The 23,715-nt window shown below is 45.5% G+C and overlaps 1 long non-coding RNA gene and 1 other non-coding gene across 2 annotated transcripts in view; one reads left to right on the forward strand and one right to left on the reverse strand.

Moving 5' to 3' along the window:
- Positions 1–23,715, forward strand: part of LOC126095037 (uncharacterized) — a 783,099-nt gene that overhangs the window by 555,641 nt on the left and 203,743 nt on the right. The window lies entirely within an intron of this gene.
- Trnat-ugu (transfer RNA threonine (anticodon UGU)) lies at positions 11,522–11,596 on the reverse strand. The gene has a single exon. It is a non-coding gene; the product is annotated as a tRNA-Thr (tRNA).

The raw sequence follows: 23,715 nt of genomic DNA on the forward strand, positions 1-23,715 counted from the left end.
GATTCCCTCCGCGTATTTTTTACAACCACGCATCGCAATGTGACTCTCCTCAACATACTTTTTATTCAATGACGAATTCTTTGAACAAACATACGGCGTCGCTATGGGGAGCCCTTTGTCCCCTGTGGTAGCTAATCTCTTTATGGAGGACTTTGAGGAGAAAGCACTTGAGTCTGCTGTTTCAAAACCTACGGTCTTCTGGCGGTACGTAGATAATACTTTTGTTGTATGGCCTCATGGGAGACAGGAACTGGAGCAATTCCTTCATCACTTAAACTCATTACATGAGAATATCAAATTCACGATGGAGACTGAAGAAGATGGCACTTTACCATTTCTAGACGTGCTAGTGCACCGTAAAAATGATGGGTCATTAGGACATTCTGTGTACAGGAAACCGACTCACACAGATCCGTATCTCCAGGCGTCAAGCTGCCACCACCCAGCACAAACAGCCGGTGTTCTCAGTGCCTTAATACATGGAGCGCATGTGATATCGGATGATGAAAACCTCCACGCAGAATTAGAACACTTGTAGAAGGTTTTTAAAGAGAATGGCTACACTTCACACTAAATAAGGAAGGCCATGCGCAACTGTCATAACAAGAAGCAACGCACTGCGGACGCTGATGACGACTTTAAATCAACTGCGTTCCTTCTATACGCCGGGAATGTGTCGTCGAAAACAGGCAGATTACTGAAGAGAAATAAAATCGAGGTTATCTTCCGTCATCAGGATAGCTGACATCGATTCTAATAATGTCTGCCAAGTAACCGTGGGTTCGAAAGGAAAAGCTTTTGATGGATCGGACATGGTTCCTGTGTGGAGTAATAGCGACGACGCTGTTCTGCTCGTCCTCTCCAGATCCCTTTCTCAGTAATTAGTGTGTTCATTCAGTTTATTGATTCAGTCGAATAATGATTTAAGTGTTCCTTCAGTAACGCATTATGAACCATAAAGGTCACAATTGACAGTAGTTAATGGCGAATCACACTTGTTGTTTATTATTGCGATTGTTCTTTCTCCAAAGAAATTCAAGTTACACTACGATTTAGAAAAATCCCGTACGTCGCAAGATGACAATAAGTTTCTTTACTCTGAAAGTTCTAGTTTCCTCTAAACAAGATGCAAATCATTAAACTAGACATAATCACCACCAAGCAACGAGCCGGAACACACATCTCACGAGTGCTGGCGAGCAAACTGTGTGATCTAACTTTTACCCCCGTTTATGCATGTCATGAATAACAATGATTACTCATTAAACACGGCCAGCAGACAAAAATTATTCTTACAGCTGGCTGCACTTTAATCAGCTGTTGCTGTATGACTATTCATATTTCACGGCTAAGTATGAAACATTACTGCTCTACTATTTAAAAACGATTAAAAAGTCATAAATAATATTTCTGATGGTGTAGTAGCCTCGTGAAATGGACGGCATCAGGGAGAAAAAGTTTTATGGCAGAAGTTGACTAATTAGTTGGTACGATATATCCAGAGGCATCAAGGAATCGTCAGCTGGAGAAGGGAGAGCAGCGTGCAAAGGGAGACCATGGCTTCGCTACGTAGGCGACTTCAGGCGGATGTAGGTTGCCATAAAAGGGACTTTCAGCGGTTACGCTAGCACCAGTAACACACCACCTCCGATTCTCTTCTCTTCCTACGTATAAATGAGCTTATAACATCTGATTTTACAAATTAGGAAGGTTTTGAATATTTATTACGATATGAACTGTTTTCCTTTAAATATTTTTGTAGGCCAGTAAGCTGTAAAAATTTAAAAAAAGGTAGGACATTATCTTAAAACTTTGTTGGAAGTCGCAATGAGCTCTCAATACCAAACACTGAATGCGTATACTCTGGGTAATTCGCTGTCTGTTTTGAGAAATGCCAGCTTTTGACGCATCCCAATGTTTATTACGTCAAGTGCCCTAAACAAGGCCAATGTGTTGCATAATGGTACAAATTTACAGGAACGTTTGGTAGTATATGTGAATACTGTCCGCAGAAGTTTTTGCATGTGCATCCTTCGGATTGATGATGGTCTCCTGGACATTACAAGAGGCGTGACATGATTCTTAATCGGGTGTTCTCATAACCACGGACGGCAATGCGTGCTGTGCAGTGTGCAAAAGTGTCTGCTCTGAAAAAGGTTTGAAATTATTGTAATGTTTATTGGCAGTCGCTAAGTGTAGAATATAGTCTGCGTAATTTGAGCGCAGATCATACGTCCTATTTAGTAGATGCAGCTATGCAAACAATTAGTGACACAGTCATATCTATACCTGTTGTGTCTAGACAAGACAGCCTAGACACAATGAGAGGAAGCCGAAAGGCACGCGCTTAACTCACGCAGGCTGGCGTGAGGTCTGAAACAGGATACGTAATGAATGCTAGAAAGAAAAGCACGCAGCTTCTGGAATACTTAACTAATCCACATTTGTAGAACATCGCTCTTGATGATACATCAATAGAATCTCAATATCAATTGAATACGGCGCCTTGCTAGGTCGTAGCAAATGTAGCTGAAGGCTATGCTAACTATCGTCTCGGCAAATGAGAGCGTAGTTGTCAGTGAACCGTTCCTTGCAAAGTCGGCTGTACAACTGGGCGATTGCTAGTACGTCTCTCTAGACCTGCCGTGTGGTGGCGCTCGGTCTGCAACTACTGACAGTGGCGACACGCGGGTCCGTCGTATACTAGCGGACCGCGGCCGATTTAAAAGCTACCACCTAGCAAGTGTGGTGTCTGGCGGTGACACCACAATACCTTTGGCTATCAATACCGTCCCGAACATATGTCCAGCTCATCTCTTCCAAAGGCGGCTATCTACAGCCTTTCCCAGCAAATTTCTAAAAGTTAATCTGTTCCTCTTCACAAATATTTATTTTCGATGCCTAGCAAACGCCTCAAATACAGAAGGCCACCGAATGGAAAAGGAGTCCAAATGCTCTCCGCCGAATAACGTGAGTAGCATCATGCTAGGGACGTTTGGATGCACCTCGTAAATTCCGGCCTACAGAAGAAATGTGGAAATAAAAGAAGCTCAAGTAGGGCCTTTGCTCTGCCAATACTGTGACGTGACTGTAGTGATAGGCAATAAGTCACAGTGTCAATGAGTGCCCTAACAGACGTTTCCCTGGTGGCGTCGAAAGTCGACAGGATGTGCCACTGCCAAGGGACATTGCTCGATGTAACTTAGAACATAACATAGAAAGAACTGCTGTAGTGTAGTGCAGAAGGCAACCGATAGAAATATGCGACCAGAAGAACAGGAATGATACTTTTATCCAAAGACAACAATTACACTGAAGTCACCGCAATTGATGATGGTTCAAAAATGGTTCCAATGGCTCTGAGCAGTATGGGACTTAACATCTATGGTCATCAGTCCCCTAGAACTTAGAACTACTTAAACCTAACTAACAGAAGGACATCACACAACACCCAGTCATCACGAGGCAGAGAAAATCCCTGACCCAGCCGGGAATCGAGCCCGGGAACCCGGGCGCGGGAAGCGAGAACGCTGCCGCACGACCACGAGCTGCGGACAATTGATGATGGTCCTCTGGACACTAGAAGAGGCGCGACATGATTCTTCGTAGGGTGTGTGAAGACCATGCTCTGCAACGTGCTTCCATGCTACGCCTCGTACGTCCACCAGCGCGATTCACAACTTCCGGTCGTAACAGAGCAGGCCAACCCATTCGCCAAATAGCCGCTCGTTCCACCTCCGCTGCGGTGCGCCCGCGGAATGTCACCCATAAACATGGAGTCGAAGCCGAATGCGCCCCTGAAGTCATGCTCGTGGGGAAGTAGTAAAGTGTCAAAATAACATTGACCGGGGAGCCTAGAATCTCTACTCAGACAGAATCTGTTCTCATCCGAAAAGAGCACGCGAATCCACTCCTTGTCGATGCAGTTCCCATGCTCTTGACTGCGTGCCTTGCAGCCCTGTTAATTGTGGTTAAAACGTTTGACGTCGGTACCATATTGTCTGTCGCACAGTGTAGCGTACACCTGCTGGTGTAGGTGACATAGTCGAACTGCTCACAGTCTCTCTCTCTCTCTCTCTCTCTCTCTCTCTCTCTCTCTCTCTCTCTCTCACTCTCTCTCTCTTTCTTTCCTTCCTTCAACTGCCTCACTGCGTCATGTTCTCCGGGGCCAGCACCACTTCGCTCTGTAAGGTCGCTGACCTTACGCCATGTGCCGTCCAGCTTTCTGTGTACGACTGCGAGATTTCCGATAACATTCTCCCGAACTTCCCTTCATATTGTAACATTCTGCGTGGTTTCTGTTTGTTCTAAATCATGTCTCCCTACCACTTTCGGTCTAGCGGTTCTAGGCGCGCAGTCCGGAACCGCGTGACTGCTACGGTCGCAGGTTCGAATCCTGCCTCGGGCATGGATGTGTGTGATGTCCTTAGGTTAGTTAGGTTTAAGTAGTTCTAAGTTCTAGGGGACTGATGACCACAGATGTTAAGTCCCATAGTGCTCAGAGCCATTTTTGAACCACTTTCGCGCAACGACGCTCTGAGCGTGTTTTTTAGGGAATTGACTAGTTTGAACCTGGGACCTGTTACTGGTAAGGAGACGCCAGACCACACATGACATGTAGAGTTCAGAAGAGTTCAGTGAGACTAGCGATGATATAATCAAATTCTTAATGGTTTCAGCGTCAGCTCCACTGCACTCCCTGTAAAAGAATCTTAATACTAACTAAATTTAGTGGAAGGGGTTTAAGGCTTTCCTATTTTTAGTTAGCTGGTAAAATAACGTCGAAAAAGCAGTTAAGCTTACCATTGGAATTTTTATTCCACTTACAAAACTTTCTTTATAAATTGCACTATTGATAAAATGAAATATTTTAATACAGGATGATAAAAACCAACTGCGTTCAACAAAAATGTGAACGAATATTCTCTGAATGGGTTTCAGAGTTCTATAATGGATCGAAGGATGACCTATGCCATATCACATGTATAATCTAGGTTTAAGCTAACTTTCATAAAAGAGAAAACTATCAAAATGGTCTACAGTGACCCTCAATTACCTTTAATTATTTATTTATCTTGTCATAAATTACAGTGGCTGATGTGGCTTCTCAATAATTATATAACAGAAAAATCATCGCGTTTCAGATTTTAACTTCCAGTAGCAAATGTGAATACCACGAAGTTTAATTGACCATCGATGCGAGTACTACGTAACAAAGGGCTGTAACAGATGAGACTTCTGCAGTTATGAGTGAAGCCTTATTCGCTCCATGTGGCATCACGTCCGTTCATTACCTTGCCGGTGGTTAGTCAGCGTCAGGGGGCGGCGGGCGGCGCAGCTCCACACACTTCGCCGTCTCGGAAGCAACTCTTCTCCTAACTTCTCTTTACTACAATTTACCGAAGTTGGTTTAAGAAAAAGGTATCTGGCTGTTTTTTCAACTGACCTACCAGGGTCTCAATGTTAATCTTAAGCTCCGCCTGCAAAAATTCTGTCTATCTAATGAGAAACGTTATACTTTTCGTGGTGGGGCAATGTTTTTAATGTTTGCTACGTAACAGAGACGCGTATAGTCTCACGCTAAAACTTGCAGCTGGTGTGGCCCTTTTAGTGTTATTTTAAGATCTATACTGTTCTTCTGGAGGGCTCTAGCTTTTAACATGGCCTGGGGGCTGCTTATCGTGATGTGGGTGTTCGTCCCTTATCGTAGGGCCTTCTAACTTACACAACTCTGCTCTCGGCTTCTGTTCTCGTTTCTCCCCTCGGAACTGCGTCTGTTTCACGGTGGGAAGGTATGACATGCATTTAGGCGTTCTTGTGTTAGTCTGTGGTATTCCATTTGCTCACTTGTTGATCGTATTACTTTGGTTAATTTAATGTCAGGATTTATGCGGAGCTATGTGACATACTGCCGGATTTGCTATCATGTCAGGGTTTTCATGGAAGATGTTGGAACTGCCGGATTTGCTATCATGTCAGGGTTTTCATGGAAGATGTTGGATTTGCCTGACAGCTTACAATATGCACCGAGTTTTTAAATGATATCTATCTCATTATCAGTTTTTCAGAGCGCTGCAGAATGTAAATAGTTGCACATACGTACTTTTTATTATAAAACAATGTCTTGTTGTTATAACAGACGTATAGTATGATAATAGTGAGTAGAATGTGACTGCATAATTTTTTTTCTTTAATTCGGACAGTAATTCTTCGGACCACAGGAATTACAGAGTACTGCTGTGAGTTCTGCCGGTTTGCCATTCCGCGCGTCCTGCCGGGGTTAGGTGGGCCCTGTCTCGGGCAGGTGCCTGCCGCGCCGGCCGCGGCTGATGCATCGCGCGGAGCTCTCCGGGATATTAGGGGCCGCCTCCTCCCGGGCCGCGGCCGCCGCGGGAGCCATACGTCATACGTCGCGTATGCGCGGCTCATCCTTCAGCATTAACAAGTTGCGCCGCGGCTACGCCCCTAACCAGGTTTGTCCGGCCTCCGGGAAAAAGTCGGGCCCACTTCCGCTGGAGTCGCGAGACACTGCTGGAGTGGGGTCGGCAGCTCCGGACAGCGCCCGTGTGGCGTGGGACGCGGACTTTGCCCTCGCACCCTTCCAGTCCGCAACTGGCGATGATCGGAGGTAATGCCAGCCCGAAAAATATTGACCTACGCTGTCTTTTCGAAAGTAGAAATTATGAGTGATATGTAAAGGACTTTTAAATTACCGCTACCACTCACAAACTTTGTTAACTATTGTATTATTTATTTATTTTGCTACATGTTTCGAGGGAATAGCTCATCTTCAGGCTAAATGAAATTACAGAAACAATTTCACGATAAGATTATACTGATGTTGCATAGTCTTTTCATAAATGCTGTGGTTATGCTATGGAAGAAGAGGAAACTTTGCAGGACGCGATGACACTTTGTAAGCTGAACTGTTATTTGCACGAAAATGTTTTGTAATGGTCACTCACTTCGTTCTTCTGGCGTAGCAGGCTCGTTGTGATGAGCTGAGGTGTTTCCATTTCCGTCATCTCTCGGCTTTCTTGATGACTGTTCACAAATTTTCAATAACGTAACAGTAACTTGGAAACACGATTACAGGAACAAATCTGTAGTGCAGTGGACAAGATGACGGTCAAAGTACAGCTGGTTTCGATTTGACTATCGATTTGTCGATCTATGTGGTGTCAGACGTTTACATGTCTTCTGCACGTCTTGTTATCGTATTACAGATGTAGGTTGACAAAAGACTTTGCAAACCGAATAAATCAGCTATAGCGAACCATATAACTGAAACATAACACAGTGTTACAATAAACAGCGATCTCAAAGTACTACATAATTTAAAAAAGAGCTGAAAAAGGGACATCTTTGAAGAAATGGAAATATTCATCCATGAGCACATGGGGAACAACGAGATCCTGAATAAAATGACATTCTTCAAAAATTCACATTTCTTTTCCAATTTCACTACAGTGCTCTTAGAATAAAAGATACATAAAGTGACAGTCGTTTGACTTTAGTCCCAGCAATAGGTTAGAAATATGGAAAATAAATAGTTTATATCATGATTTGTACAATAATATTGTAACAGGTGCTCAATGTGTATAGTATTTTGTCAACCTACATCTGTAATACGATAACAAGACGTGCAGAAGACACGTAAACATCTGACACCTCATAGATCGATAGTCAAATGGAAACCAGCTGTATTATATCCGCCATCTTGTCCACTGCACTACAGATTTGTTCTTGTGATCGTGTTTCCAAGTTACTGTTACGTTATTGAAAATTTGTGAACAGTGATCAAGAAATCCAAGAGAGCCGCGGATATGGAAACACGACACAGCCCATCACAACGAGACTGCCACGCCATAAGAACTAAGTGAGGAGGAGGAGGAGATTAGTGTTTTAACGTCCCGTCGACAACGAGGTCATTAGAGACGGAGCGCAAGCTCGGGTGAGGGAAGGATGGGGAAGGAAATCGGCCGTGCCCTTTCAAAGGAACCATCCCGGCATTTGCCTGAAGTGATTTAGGGAAATCACGGAAAACCTAAATCAGGATGGCCGGAGACGGGATTGAACAGTCGTCCTCCCGCATGCGAGTCCAGTGTGCTAACCACTGCGCCACCTCGCTCGGTAACTGAGTGAGTGCCTATTACAGAACATTTCCATGCAAACATCAGTCCAGCTTCCGAAGTGACATCGCCTCTTACAAAGTTTCCTCTTCTTCCACAGGATAACCACTGCATTTATGAAAAGACTATGCAACATCAGTATAATCTTATCGTGAAATTGTTTTTGTAATTTCATTTAGCCTGAAGATGAGGTATTCCCTCGAAACATGTAGCAAAATAAATAAATAATACATAGTTAACAGAGTTTGTGACTGGTAGCGGTAATTTAAAAAAACCTTTACATATTTCTTGAGACAGTGATGGTCGGAAAATTATGAGTGAAGTGGCTGTAGTAGAATTAGAGGAGGTGGAAAAAAATATGGAAACAGTACGAGACTTGGATGCTTGAACATAAGCCCAGGTGCTAGCCAAACTGCATGTATCGCTGCTGTATTTGACCACGAACGTCTCCTGTGCTTCGTCCTCAACGTTGGAAGTGTCTGTCGCGATCGGAGCGGTGCTCTGTGCACTTGTCAGCGCATTGTGTCGGAGCTAAGTGAGATCAAACGTGGGCAAATTGTTGGTGCTCGTGTGGTGCGTGCTTCGGTAATCACGGTAGCCGAATGTTTGTTGTTTGTGGAGGCACCGTACTCAAGATTTCTACAGCGTACAGGGAAATCTAAAAGTCATTATGCGCTATTCACAATGCAGAAGAAAGTGTTGTCGAGTGATGATGGAAGATGGTCATTGAACAGGGGCCTCTGCACAACTGAATGTCACACCGACGGACCTTGTCAGCGCCTAAGCAACACCAACGGACCTCCGTAAGCAGGAAATTGCAGGAAGAGCTGCAAATCCAAAACGCCTCATCAGTGATGCAAGTCCCAGTAACAGGGAAACGTGGTGCCAAAGCCATAAAACATGTACTATGGAGCAACAGAAGATTGTCATTTGGTCGAGTGAGTCCTGTTTCACATTGTTCTCATCTCCAAAGAGTGAAGCAGGTTCGGGCCGGCTGAAGAGCTGGCCAGCCATGTCGATTCTCTGTAAGGTCGCATTACTGCCAAGGATTGTGTGACTCTTTCGGCTGATCAGGTCCATCCCAACGTACATCGTTTATCCCTGCAGCTCTCGTAGTCAAGGACTGGTTTTGCGAGCACGAGGATGTATTGTCGCGTATCTCCTGTCCACAACAGTCACAAGATCTTAACATTATGGAGCCTTTGTGGTCTACTTTGGAAAGAAGGGTGAATGATCGCTATCCACCTGCATCATCGTTCCCTGGACTTGCGACTATTTTGCAGGAAGGACGGGATGGGATTCCCTTGAAAAAACATTGCAAGGCCTTTATTTATCCATTCCGAGACTACTGGAAGGTGTTGTGAATGCCAAAGGATTTCTGCACTTTATTTGGCATCGTGATGTGTTGGTGGTGATTCCATATTTTTCGTCCGCCTCAAGTATAAGGATTATAACTTAAATACAGCAGCTAGAGACAAGAACAGAAAAAAGTATATGCTTTTTTTAATACTGAGCCTTCAACTTTATCTGATGGGGCCTGCTATCCTCTTCGTGTGGGAGCAGTGCTTGCACCGTAAGTCCTCAATTATTTGTTGGAAATAGTGAAATGTCTGTCTTCCTCTACAGTCCCCTCAAGTACCATGGAAGTTGTTCCCTGGTGTCATAACACCTGCTCTATCGTCCTGCCCCCTCTTCTTGTCAGTGTTTCCCATACGTTCCTTCCTTCGCCGACTCAAGGGAAAACCACTTCCTTTCTTACCTTAATAGTCGACCTAATTTTCAACGTCTTTGTATAGTAGCACATCTCAAATGCGTATATTTTCTTTTTTCTCGGTTCCCCACAGTTCATAATTACTCCGTACAGATATGAAAGGTACATTTTGAGATGTTTCTTCCTCAGCTTAAGGTTGATTTTTGATACGCCTAAACTGTTTCCGGCCAGCAGTGCCTTCTCTTTCCCGTGCCGGTCTAGTTTCTATGTCCTCCTTGTTTCGTTCGTCGTGTGTTGTTTTGCTTCCGAGGCAACAGAATCTCTTCACTTGATCTATTTAGTAGTCTCCAATTTTGATTTTAAGTTTAAAACTTCTCTCTTTTCCTGTTACTCCTCGTTATTTTCATCTTTCTTCTTTCAGTTCATATTCTGTTCTCATTTGATTGTTCATTCCTTCGAACAGTTCTTGTAATTCTTCCTCACCTTCAATGTCATCAGTGAATCCCATCATCGATATCGTTTCATCTGGATTTTAATCCCATTCCGATTCTTTTATCCTTGCTTCTTCGATGTAAAGACTGAAGATTAGAGGAAAACGACTGTATTCCTATCTTATGCCCTTTTAAAGAGCGCGAAACAATTAACTAAGACAAAGAAAGGCCGCAATATACAATGTCGCAAGCTTGCTTTTTAAAAATTCGAAAGTGTTAATTGTTAAATGTGAATAATAATATTTGGGACTGGCTGCTGTATATAAGTTACCGCCCTACTTATAGACATGGCAGCCTTATTGCGCCGTGTTTCGTTGCTGTGATTCTATTAGCATATGCACGAACGGGCAGTTTAAAACGCAGACTAATTCATATGAATACTTTATTCACAGTACAGACAGTACCGGGTGATTAGTACGAGCTGTAAATAGTAGCGTCCATATAAGACTGGCTTCCGGCACTCTTGATATTTTTGGATTCGTCGATTTTGTTCCGTTAAGAATGACGTATTGACTTTTATCTGCAGGCTACTCCTGACTGCAGTCACAAGTCTCGGCAAGCTGATACTTTGTCCAGTAGACAACAGAGCGGGACTGAGTGCTCTTGAGAACTGAAGGAACACTGCAGTAAGCGGGCCGCCCTCGCCTACGGCACTCTGAATCTCGCAGACGAACAGAGCGATTCGAGTGTGTTGCGGCATCAGTGTTGAATTTCATGGGGGAGCTTTTCGCTCTCCGAAAATGTCATAATGCGTGGCCGTAATGTGTGTTCCGTAATTCTACAAAAGGGAAGTGAACAAGTCACATACCGAGTGATACCTGTGAAGGACACGTAGCTGGCCAGGCACTAAAGTGACGCAGCGATATTAGCGCCTAACAGTTTAAGAGGGTCTCGTTATGGGTCTCCTCTTGGCGCGGTGGTCGAATCGTGCAATGTACAGGCTTGTGGAGCTTTCGGGTGTGACAGTGGGAATGTGAGGGCAGGTACACTCAGGATCAAGGTTCTGGTCGCCGCCGTCTGGCCGCAACCACAAGGGGAGGAGGAGAGCAAATGAACCTTCACTGGTTGAGAGGCTATGAGGTGTTATTCCAGTGGCTACAAAGTCGAGTGATGAAATGATAATTAAATAGACACCCTAGCTGCCAGCAGGCGTTGATATACTTCATTGGGGACATGTTGAAAATGTGTGCCCCGACCGGGACTCGAACCCGGGATCTCCTGCTTACATGGCAGACGCTCTATCCATCTGAGCCACCGCGGGCACAGAGGATAGTGCGTCTGCAGGGACTTATCCCTTGCACGCTCCCCGTGAGATCCACATTCCCAACATGTCCACAACACTACATTCGTAGTGCGCCTAATAGATGTTTGCCCATCATACTCATTACTCGTGGCAGATTAATCTACCAAGTCCCGTACGAGTTCGGGCATAGCGTGTGCGTTTGCACAAGAAGGTCAAAGGCCGGGAACCCATATTTTTAACTATATATGACGGTAGTATCTGTTCCCGAAAGAACAGTTACCGTCAATGAGTATGATGGGCAAACATCTATTAGGCGCACTACGAATGTAGTGTTGTGGACATGTTGGGAATGTGGATCTCACGGGGAGCGTGCAAGGGATAAGTCCCTGCAGACCCACTATCCTCTGTGCCCGCGGTGGCTCAGATGGATAGAGCGTCTGCCATGTAAGCAGGAGATCCCGGTTCGAGTCCCGGTCGGGGCACACACTTTCAACATGTCCCCAATGAAGTATATCAACGCCTGCTTGCAGCTAGGGTGTCTATTTAATTATCATTTCATTTCTAGCAAAGCTGCATGGTCATTGACGGTAACTGTTCTTTCGGGAACAGATACTACCGTCATATATAGTTAAAGTCGAGTGACTCATATTTCGGTAACAGACACGACGTCGCAAACCGTCTGGCGTGAGCGCGCGTACTGATTCAGTTAGGAAGGGTCACAAAGCCATCGTACTCTTCCCGGAGTAGAGCTGGCGCAGACCTCTTGTAACAGGGCCTTCATGTCCTTGATCTGTGCTCTGGGACGGAGCTGACATGCAAGCTGTGGCCTGGAGTCGCGCCAGACGGCTCCCCACACCGTGACGCGAGGACTAATACCGCTGTGCCTCTCCAAAACACTGGAAGAGCAGTATTTCTGCCCAGGTCATCGCCGTACTCGCCGACGATGGTCGTCCAAGGTAGTGCAGGACTGCGACTAACCGCCGAGTAGAACTCCGCGACCCCACTCTCGTCAGCAACACTTGCGACCCGGTCACGACGACCCTCCGAACGCAGCTGTTGGTGTCGCGTTGTTAACGGCAGCATCGCTAGTGTGGCTGCTGCTGGTCTCGAGAGGTGCGGGGCGACACAGTAGGTTTCAGGGAGTCTGTTACCTGTTCTCGGATGGCAGATGTCAAGAGGGGTGTCGGGGGCTGAAGACTCCTACGCCATCTGTTGGTGTTCTGTTAAGTCTGTACATTGTGCTGCCCTCTGCAGCGGATATATTTCAACATAACTGTAAAATGGACGTGTGAGAATAAAGGTGTGTGTGAGCAGAAGTTTTACTGTGTCCTTGATTTCACTAGTGTGTAGCAACATTTTGGTGCCGAAACCGTTCCTTTGGTATCGTGTTGAGCAAGCTGGAAGTGGTGCCTACGTGACCACAAATGACGTGATTACATATCGCTTCAAACGTTTGCCATTTGGACTTGCACCAAGCCCATTCCTCTTGTCAGCTGCCATAAGGGAGCTAGCAGCACTAAATAGTGAAAAATATGCACTATCCTCAGGACTTGTAAACAAGTCAGTGTTCATGGACGATTTCGTAGCCAGTGTTAGAGACAGCGACACCGCTGCAACTGTTTACCATGAACTAACAGAAGTTTTCCAGCAGATAACTCTTCTATTGTCCAAATGGGCGACTAATTCGAATGATCTGAAAGCAATATGGGATGTCAAAGGCCTTGAAACAAAGACCACAACTCAAGTTTTAGGAATTAATTGGAACACAGAAGATGACTCCATCTGTAGTGACTACGAGAAGATAGCTGAAAAACTGGTTACCAAGAGAAATGTTCTTCGAGCAGCAGCTCAGTTTTATGACCCCCTGGGTGTGTTCACTCCTGTTGGGATCGTTTCAAAGATAATTTTCCAAGACACATGGCTGAGGGGTCTTACATGGGAGGAAGTTTTGCCCACAGATCTTGCATGTCGTTGGCACTCATGGGTGTCAAAGCTTCATCACTTGTCATCACTACATATTCCTAGATGGATATGGACGCTGGGCACAGGTGGCTCTGCGGAGGTGCATGTATTCTGTGATGCATCTGAAAGAGCCTATGGCGCTGTTTTGTATATAAGGACAGCTACTAAAACTGGATACACTGTGCACCTTGTCTGTAGCGAGAACAGACTGGCCCCTATCAAGAAGGTAACTCTACCCAGGTTGGAGTTACTTGCTGCATTGGTCGGACCCCGACTCCTTCATTACTTTTGCCAGGAAACAGGGTTTGATGCCAACAGAGCTACCTTGTGGAGCGACTCGACAGTCACTTTGGAATGGGTACGGAGTGATCCAAACAAATGGAAAACAGATAGTATGAAGATCTGTCGACCGGTCCAGCTGGTCATCCCCCTCGAGATGGACCAGGGTGGGGAGGATGTCGGGGAATGAAGACTCCTACGCCATCTGTTGGTGTTCTGTTAAGTCTGTACATTGTGCTGCCCTCTGCAGCGGATATATTTCAACATAACTGTAAAATGGACGTGTGAGAATAAAGGTGTGTGTGAGCAGAAGTTTTACTGTGTCCTTGATTTCACTAGTGTGCAGCAACAAGGGGTTAACATGTGACTGGTGGACAGCACGGTGATCCTCTTCTGTCGTGGTCCGACGAGGTCGACAGGAATCTTGGCTACGAGTACGCCTGCCCTCACATTCCCATGAAGCCAATCATCGAGCCGGTGTCACATCCTGATGCACCACAAATCTTGAATATTGTACAACTCGAGCAACGGAGCAAGTGGACAGTCACAGAGAGGGCCCTTTGAAGCTCTGCCAGCTGCTGATAACGCTGCTTCAGACGACTACGCGACATCTCCGTATCCTTTGCAGTTCACCCTCTGACGCTGTCAGCGCCAGTTACATACCCTACCAGGTATCGTAACAACACAAAAGGCGAACAACAATAACGCATTCTGGTGGCTGTTGTACCTGTCACAGAAAATTGCAACTCTAGTCATTTACATCTGTACTGTGCAACCTGTTCAGTTTGATCTTCTGTTACTTTCACTTTTTTGTCTTTTCGTGTACTGTCATGACCTTATTTTTAGTGTTGATTTCCATTTCGTGTCCTTGGAGTCCGTCTGTAACTATGGAGATAGTTTTTTGCGTATTTTTTTATCTGCAAGCAGTACTATATCATACCCAAATCTGTTTCATTTAGTCTTCGGTGTCCTATGCTTACTTCATCTTTCCCTGCTTCTAGTGTCTTCATTATCAAATCTTCGATACATACATGGTGTATCGAAAAGAATCATACGATTTAAAAAAGTCATAACTATTATATTAGTTGAGATACGTGCGTGAACAACTTACTGTTGGAAAGATAAAACTCTCGAGTTTTACATGGTTCCCGCTAGGTAGCAGCAGTATGCGCCCACTTCGGTTCTAGTAAAAATGGTGTCGGAATAACAGAAAGTGTTTTGTGTTCTGAGTTTTGCACAGGGTGGGTAAGTAATAACCGTTCAGCGTGACTTTCGTACTGGGTATGGTGTGGTTCCTCCTACAGCACAGAGCATTAGACGATGGCGTGAACAATTCCGAGAAATAGGTTGTTTGTGTGAAGCCAAATCACCGGAACGTCGCCGAGTGTCTGACACAGACGTCGATCGCATCCCGCACAGTTTCACAAGGAGTCCGCAGAAATCCGTTCGCGGTACAGGTCGTCAGCTCAATATGCCACCGATGTCCGTCTGGCGTGTGTTGCGTCGACGTTTACACTCGAAACCATACAAACTTCAGCTTCTGCAAGGTCTTTGTGAAGTTGGCAAGATGAAGGACGACAGTTTTCTTCCACGTTTAGTGTTTAGTGACGAGGCAATACTCCATTTGAATGGAAAAGTCAACCGTCATAATGTGAGAATGTAGGGTATGGAACAACAACATGTACAATATCAGAAGGACTCTCCAAAATTTTGTGTGTTTTGTGCAGTTTCAAAGGGAAGGTGTATGGTCCATTTTCCTTTGCCGAGAACACTGTTACAGGAAGCACATATTTCGACATTTTTCTTTTTAGACAGTTGGAGGATGGTTCGAACGACTTCTTTTACCAGTAGGATGGGGCACCGCCACACTGGCATCTGCAAGTGCGGGAATTTTTAAATCGAAAGATTTAGAGCAATGGATCGGTTACACTCGATCAAATGATTCAACCTTACATTACTGGCGTCCAAGGTCACCGGACCTCACTGTACGCGATTATTTCTTGTCGAAATATATAAAAGACTGTTTATGTGCCTTCGTTACCAACAACAATTAATGAACGGAGACATCGCATAGCGGCAGCTATAGAAGCTGAAACTCAAGACATGCTCGCTGGAAGTGGGAACAATGAGTTCTGCATTGACAAATGCCGTGCATCTCAAGGTGGACGTACTGGACATCTTCGAAAAAGTATGAAAAGAACTTTTTGTGTTTCCCGTTCATCAAAAACAAAATTCATTGTATATGTGTATTAGTTTCAGAATTATAAACGTGCCACTCTGACTAGACTATACACCTAAACCTATACACCTTAAATAAACGGTGTTGGTGAGAGAGAATACTGTCTTACGAGCCACCAGTCCGTCGTAACATTTCTCAGCTTCGTGATGCGAGTACACGACGAGGTATGTTTCCCAACCGCGTACTCAGAGACATTTACAAGAAACACGGTTTGAAACTCTTTGCGAACAGCACAGGAAACTTGTCTGCAACGTAACCGTGTTTCCAGTGATGGTGTGGACTCGGCTTACGTGGTCAACACTATAGACGGAGAACAAGTCTTCTGGCACGATACCTGTACAGCGTGACAGGTACCTGACCCGGCCCAGCTGCTGTATCCCAGCCCAGCCCAGCCCACGCTACACCCGCCAGAGAGCGGCGCAGCGAGACCGGCACAGCCAGAGCCAGGGACGGCGCAGTGTGGGCCGTCCATCAGCGGCCGGCGCCCCCTGCACCACCGGCCGCGAGGCTTTCAGCGGCGCACAATCCGCGGCGGGCAGAGCGGGTCGATGCGCGACACAAGTACTGTTCCAAGTGCGGCCGCATTCAGGAGGCCCGCCGCCGTAATGGACGGCCGGCACCGCCTACCGCCTACCGCCTCCCCAGGGCGCCCGCCTGCTGCCTTATGAAAGCAGCATATCGACTCTTGTCGCTGATCGATAGCCGCGGCCACGTGGTCGCCCATGTGCCCGCCTCTGGTCTCGCGACACCACCAGTTCCACTGACTGCGTCCAGCTGAGGGAACCTCTCTCTTGTATTTGGTGACTAGCTCAGTACCCGGCGTTGCCCGGGTATGTATTTATTCCAATCCTTCTCCCTCTCTCCATGTCGTCCTACCCCCACCCCACTCCTCTTGCTCCTGCCTCTATCCATCTCCTCGTGCCTTTCTCTCTGTCCGTGTGCTCCTCCCCCCTCTATCATCCATCTCCTCCTCACTCCCTCTCTCTCAATTTCCTCATCACCCCTCTCTCATACTCTTACTTTTCTCTCTCCATTTCCAATGTCTGCGTCCATCTCGCCCCCTCCGTCCACCTTCTCTCACCAAGTTATCACCTCCTCACCCTCACCCGCTCCTCCCCCCCCCCCCCCCCGACCATCACTACCGCAATAGAAGGCTGGTTGTTCTTGTTGTGGACTGACAAGACAGCCAGTCCACAGTGACGGGTAACCGAAAGGCACGCGTTTAATTCACGCAGGCTTGCGTTAAGTCTGAAACAGGATACGTAATGAATGCTATAAAGAAAAGTACGTAGCTTCTGGAATACTTAACTTTAATCCATCATTTGTATACAGCATTCTTGATGATACAAGTGAGACTCTCTCTAGAAATGGTTAATAGCGCCTTGCTAGGTCGTAGCCATGGACTTAGCTGAAGGCTATTCTAACTATCTCTCGGCAAATGAGAGAAAGCCTTCGTCAGTGTAGTCGCTAGCAAAGTCGTCGTACAACTGGGACGGGTCCTAGTACGTCTCTCTAGACTTGCCGTGTGGTGGCGCTCGGTCTGCAATTACTGACAGTGGCGACACGCGGGTCCGACTTGTACTAATGGACCGCGGCCGATTTAAAGCTACCACCTACCAAGTGTGGTGTCTGGCGGTGACACCACAGTTCTTAGCCCCAAAATATTTCTTTCCAGGCTGTAAACAACATATGTACCAAGTTTGGTTAAAATAGATCCAGAGTCTTTGTCCCAGCGACTTTGCCAAAGTACGTCCATGTCACACATATTTCACGCATATCTAACGTTTGTGGCACATATTTATACATAATTTCGCCCGTATCTGTAGCTTATTAACCCTGCAGTTTCGTCTTCGCACAGCTTACTGTTGATGACTTCATATCGCCTGAACAATGTGCATCACAATGATGCAATTTTACAGGTACATTCAGTGGTATGTGTGAACACTGTATGCAAAATGTGTCAAGAATAAATTTAGAAGTTAAGAAGTAATGGATTAAAACTTCATGCTTGATTGGGCAGGTTTGAAATTACGTGTTAAGTTTATTACAACTTACTTCGTGCTCTTATTTTCAAGTACTGTATGAATAAAGTTTGGGAGTTCGCTCGTCATTAGCTACACTTGTCTTTCACCACCACCCCTTTTATATGTATTTGGCTCTTACCCCCACAACCACTCGTCCCAGTCAGTAAATGACAAATGCGCGACGTTTGATTCAAATGGGTCCGGGGAGTTCAGGAGGAGATATGAAACATACATATGTACATACAAACCTACGTACTCGACCATACCAATAGATACACTACGTGATCAAAAGTATCCGGACACCAGGCTGAAAATTACTTACAAGTTTGTGGCACCCTCCATCGCTAATGCTGGATTTCATTATGGTGTTGGCCCAACCTTAGTCTCTATGACAGCTTCCAGTCTCGCAACCACACGTTCAGTCAGGTGCTGGAAAGTTTCTTGGGGAATAGCAGCCCATTATTCACGGAGTGCTGCACTGAGGAGAGGTATCGATGTCGGTCGGTGAGGCCTGGCACGAATTTGGAGTTCCAAAACATCCCAAAGGTGTTACATAGGATTCAGGTCAGAACTCTATGCAGGCCAGTCCATTCCAGGGATGTTATTGTCGTGTAACCACTCCGCCACAGGCCGTGCATTATGAACAGGTGTTCGATCGTGCTGAAAGATGCAGTCGCCATTCTCGAACTGCTCTTCAACAGTGGCAAGCAAGTAGGAGCTTAAAACATCAATGTAGGCATGTGCGGTGATAGTGCCACGCAAACCAACAAGGGGTACAAGCCCCCTCCATGAAAAACACGACCACACCGTAACCATACTACCTACGAATTTCACTGTTGGCACTACGCACGTTGGCAGATAACGTTCAATGGACATTCGCCATACCCACACTCTGCCATCGGATCGCCACGTTGTGTACCGTGATTCGTCACTCCACACAACCTTTTTCCACTGTTCAATCATTCAATTTTTACGCTCCTTACACCAAGCGAGTCGTCTTTTGGCATTTACAGGCGTGATATGTGGGTTATGAGCAGCCGCTCGACCATGAAATCCAAGTTTTCTCACCTCCCGCGTAACTGTCATAGTACTTGCAGTAGATCCTGATGCAGTTTGGAATTCCTGTGTGATAGTCTGGATACATGTCTGCCTATTACACATTACGAGCCTCTTCAACTGTCGCCGGTCTCTTCAGTCAACAGCCGATGTCGGCCTGTACGCTTTTGTGCTGTACGTGTCCCTTCACGTTTCCACTTCAATATCGGACAGTGGACCTAGAGACGTTTAGGAGTGTGGGAATCTCGCGTACAGATGTATGACACAAGTGACACCCATTCACCTGACCACGTTCGAAGTCCGTGAGTTCCGCGGAGCGCCCCATTCTGCTCTCTCACGATGTCTAATGGCTAATGAGCTCGCTGACATGGAGTACCTGGCAGTAGGTGGCAGCACAATGCATCTAATATAAAAAAGTATGTTGTTTGGGGTGCCTGTATACTTTTGATCACATAGTGTACACACAAGTGTTTTTATAGCATGTATGGACGCAAGAATGAAACATCGTGAGAGGTTAAAACTGAGTGTCAGACTGGGACTCAAACCTGGTACCTTGCCTTTCGCCGGCAAATGCCCTGCCACCTGAGCTACTCGAGAACGACACGTCCTCACAGATTTACATTCCAAACTTCACATAAGTTACCCTGCTTAACTAGTGGCATTAGTACTCCTGGAAGAGAGGATAATGCAGGGCCGAGCGGGATTAGCCGAGCGCTGCAGTCATGGACTGTGCGGCTGGTCCCGGCGGAGGTTCGAGTCCTCTCTCGGGCATGGGTGTGTGTGTTTGTCCTTAGGATAATTTAGGTTAAGTAGTGTGTAAGCTTAGGGACTGATAACCTTAGCAGTTAAGTCCCATAAGATTTTGCACACATTAGATTTTGCACACATTTGAACACGGCCTAGGGGGATGTTTCCAGAACGAATTTTCGCGCTGCTGCTAAGTGTGCACGGATACGAAACTGTCATGTGGGTTTGTGAGTCGTGTTCGTGTTATTCAGCTGGTAGACCTTTTGCCCACGAAAGGCAAAAGTACCTGTTTCCAAATCCGGTCCGGCACAGTATTAACCTCCATTAAGTTTCGTATCACCACATACTCCACTGCAGAGTAAAAATTCATTCTGGGAACAAGACTTATCTATTGTCTGTTGTCTCCTCTCATTGCAAAGACTGGTATGATGTGGTTCTCGTCGTTACATAATCTTAGCACTGATGCCCGTTGTAATGGAAATAGTCAGTGGTACACTCTCGTTACGTAGCAGAGAACATGATGCATGCATTTAAATTCACTTCGTGATCCAATACAATTTGTCACAGATATCTTTTTTTTTTTTTTTTTTTTTTTTGACAATGCCGATATTAATGCAACATTCGCACATGTACTAATATAAAATGCACATAACAAAATGTCATTTTCATGCAAATAATGTATTTTTAACAATGTCGCATATATTTTATACATTCGTCTCACCGGAAATATCATCATCATCATCATCATCATCATCATCACATATCATCATTACTAATATTAATCCGCCCGGATAGCCGACCGTGCGAAAACACCGCTTGTAGCACTCGGGGAGACGAGGTAGCTCTGGATCTAGGGCTGAGCCGGCCAGCCTAGCTTTGGTTTCTAAGCTCTTTCCCACATACTCAAATACAGGAGGCACAAACGTTCCGAAAAAAATCTCACACTTGGACATGGCATTTATTCAGGGCGCAGACAGATGGGACACACAGATTCCGTCGTGGAGGAAGGTCACCCAGTCACCAATTGTACTAACAATGCCACAACCCATATAGCAATGCAAAAGCAGAAGAGGAGAGAAAGATGTTAATCATCATCACTTTTAATAATGGTTTCTGAAAACTGAAATTGAAAATAAATTGCAACTGGAATGTGCACAAAATTGTCTTTGTATGGGGTGTAATAGATACTTGCAGCATGTAATATCCTTGGACGCTTATGGCCTCTTGGCTGGAATTTACTACTTGCGGTCGAGAATGTTTTGAAACTAATTACGTGTATAGGATAATGACGTGTAGCGATGATAAGCGGAGCTAATCAGCGAAGATTATAATAAAATGTGGAGAAAAGAAGGAAAAGGTCTGCTACATTTCAGTTAACACAAAACAAAATTCCAACCCTAAAATCTGGTCCACAAGAAGGAATTTACCGTTAAACAGCATCTTAGCCTTAGTGAAAATGTACATCGAACGGAAGTGAAAGAAAACCTTTTGGTTTTTTGTTGTTTTTTACATTGACTTAAATATATTAATTACAGTTGTAATGCTATCTCTTCTGTGTGCTTCTCGAGACACCGAGAAGTAACGGCGCAAACAGATGACTGTGGCAGTTAGCGGGGTTTGCTAAGTAATTATCATTACTTGGATTATTTTTTGCGAAGAGCGAGGGGCTAGACCGTTCACTCCGAATGTCAGTCTCAGTTTTGAGTTTCTTTTATTTCCTTCACTGCTTCTTCGGTGTGCGTGTTGAACAACAGGGCCAGGGGGCTACGTCCCTGTCTTCCGCGGCTTTCAATCCGAGGTGCTCTTTGTTAGCGTTCCAGTATCATTGCGCTGTCTCGGTAATAGTGTTCTTTCCGTTCTTATGTAGTCTTGCCACACTGATCGTGAATTTTCTATTTGTATTGGGGTTACCAGTTTCATGTGCTTTTGCTTACACCATTACCTGACTGATGTTTTCATCATGACTCAGGATATGTCGTCACAACCTATCCCTTCTTCTGTTCAGGTTGTGCCACAAATTTCTTTTCTCCCCAGGTCCATTCAGTACCTCCTCATTAGTTACGTGATCTGCCCATCAAATCTGCAGCATTCTTCTGTAGCAGCACATTTTAAAACGTTCTATTCTTGTCTAAGCTGTATAGCGTCCATGTTTCACTTCCATACATGGCTACGCTCCACACAAATGTATTCAGAAATGCCTTCTTAGCATTTAACATTATTTCGATGTTATCGAGAACTCTCTTTTTCAGAAATTTTTTTACTATACATCGAGAACTCTCTTTTTCAGAAATTTATTACTATTTCCATTCTTCATTTTATATTCCCTCTAATTCGGCCGTCATCAGTTATTTGGTTCCCCAAACAAGCAAAACTCATCTACTGCTTTTACTGTCTCGTTTCCTAATTAATTTCCTCGCTATCATTTTTTTTTTAATTTGACAAGATTCCATTACCCTTGTTTTACTTTACGTGACGTTCATCTTATAACTCTTGTCAGAAACACTATCCATTCCATTCAACTGCTCCTTGGCTGCGTCTGCCAGAATCACAGCGTCGTCAGCAAAGCGTATTATTTTTTTTATTTCGTCTTCCTGGACTAATTCCCTTCCAGAATTTCTGTTTGTTTTCTGTTATTGCTTCCTCAATGTACAGAGTGAAAAACCCTGCCCAATTTGACCAACTTCACCTCACTCCCTACTGAACGATTGCTTCTCTTTCATGTAATTCGACTCGTAACTGTGGTCTGGCTTGTCTACAAGTTGTAGATAGCCTTTTTCTCTGTATTATATGCTTGAGTCTCGAAGAGGGATAAAAAATTCCCATTTGTCTTGCAAGCACTAATCGACCAGTGATTTCCCAAGTACACTGAGGGCAGAAAACTGCAACACTAAGGAGGAGTTGTGCGAGACAAACGAAAGTAGGTGGGCGTGTTTCTATACTTGAAATATTACGTCTGTTCAAATTTCGCGTCCGTCTCTTCAGATTGGCTCTTGTAGCACCACTATGAGGATGTCAATGAGATTTATTTTAAACACACACTGTAACGGTCGCGAGCCTCAGTTACCTTTGGGACTGGACGTAGTTAACTGATGTTAGTCCAAGTGCCTGCGAGACTATGAAGGTGCCATTATCAACAACTCAGCAAGTTTGAACGAGGTCGTGTAGTAAGGCTACAAAAGCCGGATGTTCCTTCGGCGATACTGCAGAAAGACTTGGCAGGAGTGAAGCCGCTGTACATGATTGCTGGCAGTGGTGGCCACGAGAGTGCATGGCCGCAAGACGACTGCCATCCCTACGGCCACCTGCCACTGCCGAGAGATAAGACCGCCGTGTTCGGCGTGTGGCTGTGGCGCATCGCATTGCACCTGCCGCGGTAATTTCAGCAGCAGTTGGCACCACAGTAACAACGAGCTCTTAAAAATCGGTTACTTCAAGGACAGTTCCGAGCCAGACGCCCTGAAGCGTGCATTCCACTGACCCCGAACCACCGCCATTCGCGACTTCAGTGGTGTCAAGCGAGAGCTGAATGGAGGGCAGGGTGAAGGCCAGTTGTGTTTTCTGGTGAAAGCTGATTCTGGCTCAGTGCCAGTGACGGCAGTGTGTTGCTTAGGGGGAGACCAGCTGAGCATCTGCAACCAGCCTCTCCGCCGTCTAGAAACACTGGACGTACACCTGGACTTATTGTCTGGGGTGCGACTTCGTGTGACAACAGCGGCATTCTCGTGGTAAACCCATGGACCCTTACAGTCTGTTGCCGGCCGGTGTGGCCGAGCGGTTCTAGGAGCTCCAGTTTGGAACCGCGAGACCGCTACGGTCGCAGGTTCGAATCCT

This window comes from Schistocerca cancellata, chromosome 8, assembly GCF_023864275.1.
Source record: "Schistocerca cancellata isolate TAMUIC-IGC-003103 chromosome 8, iqSchCanc2.1, whole genome shotgun sequence".
Classification (NCBI taxonomy): Eukaryota; Metazoa; Arthropoda; class Insecta; order Orthoptera; family Acrididae; genus Schistocerca; species Schistocerca cancellata.